Raw genomic sequence first — 1,405 nt, forward strand, 5'->3', positions numbered from 1 at the left:
GGAAGAAACTCAAAGGTCTTTTCTCCATAGAGCCGGTTTGCAGTCCTCAGGATGTATTTGGTGTTTGGATCATTGATTTCAGAGAGAAGGGATTGATACCCATTGTGAGCATCCTGGGTGTTCTTCAGAGAAAGCACCTGCACAGAGACAACATCCACAGCAGTGTCCTTAACTTCTCTAAACACACTTGTGACCAGTTTTATATTAAAATGACATTTAAGTTAAATATTGTGACGGAAAGCTAAAAGATTTTTTCAGCACACCTCCCATCTGGAGCTTATCATGCAAATAACATCTGATGTACCCAGCAAAAGTTGCACAAGTCATAAACTAGGCAGCAGCAGAGTCAGCAGTGCTGATTTCCCTACCCTCAAGGCAAGCCCTACAGGATCAGAGAATGGCTCAGGCGGGAAGGGACCTGTGGGGACAATCTGCTACAAAGCCCTGCCCAAGCAGGGACACCTAGAGCTGGTAGCTCAGACTGTGTTCAGATGGATTCTGGGTATCTGCAACTATAGCAACCACATGGAAACCACATAGATTGTGGAGAAATTTTTATAAAGTACATGGAAACAAGATCTGAGTTCATACGTTCCACTTTGCAATGGAAGCAAACATCCAAAGCAAAAGGACCGGTCCTGCACTCAATATTGTCACTTCCTACATAAAACACATACTGAGAGATATTTGCCACTTGAGCAAAATTTTAAAAAAGGAATAAATCAAGTTGCCGTTACCAGCTTGAAATGTAGACTGTGGCATTTTTATGATATTTTTAATGTGCCTGACTTCCTTTCTGAGCATGTAAGATACGATTTTATTGCCCAAGCAATGAAGGAAAAAGAAATAATTTATGTAGCCACCAAGTGATCAATAAAAACACTCCAGGTACATCCTAATTACAGATTAAAGAAGATTAGTCTCAAAAACCACAAAAAACCACACACAAGAAAAGGCAAGAAACTCTTCATTTTATAATGAAGGAACATCCCCTTTCAAAAACAATGAAAATTGATTATTCCTAAACACACAGAAGAGGAACTGCTCTGCTGTCTCACACCACAGTGACAAAGTTTAGCACATGTGCATGCCACACCCTGGAAGACAACTCTGTTCCTCATATGATCCCATCAAAAGCCATTTGTTTTAACTTTATTCTGACCTACCTTGCTTATCTGGCCTTCAGTGCTACCTCTTGAACCCAGCAAAACCATAGACAAAGCAGAAGAAATACTAAATGGTGAAAAGAACACATTCTGCCCACTCTTCTTCTCACACAGCTTTCTTAACAGCTCCACAGCAAAAGTGCTGTTTGCTGCACAGAGGCTTTCCATCCTTCCGAGCCTGGGACATAAAACACAGAACAAGAATGATCAAATTTATTTGAATACAAAACAGTTGTTTC

The 1,405-nt window shown here is 40.5% G+C and overlaps 1 long non-coding RNA gene across 1 annotated transcript in view; it reads right to left on the bottom strand.

The window, feature by feature from the left end:
• Positions 1 to 1,405, bottom strand: part of LOC120495796 — a 2,639-nt gene continuing 1,234 nt past the window's right edge. Inside the window, exons 2-3 of the long non-coding RNA XR_005626146.1 lie at positions 1,167 to 1,344; positions 1 to 137 (exon numbers count right to left, since the gene is read on the bottom strand). This is a non-coding gene — a long non-coding RNA (uncharacterized LOC120495796). The remainder of the gene's footprint in view (positions 138 to 1,166; positions 1,345 to 1,405) is intronic.

This window comes from Passer montanus, unplaced genomic scaffold, assembly GCF_014805655.1.
Source record: "Passer montanus isolate IOZ18808 unplaced genomic scaffold, ASM1480565v1 scaffold909, whole genome shotgun sequence".
Taxonomy (NCBI): domain Eukaryota; kingdom Metazoa; phylum Chordata; class Aves; order Passeriformes; family Passeridae; genus Passer; species Passer montanus.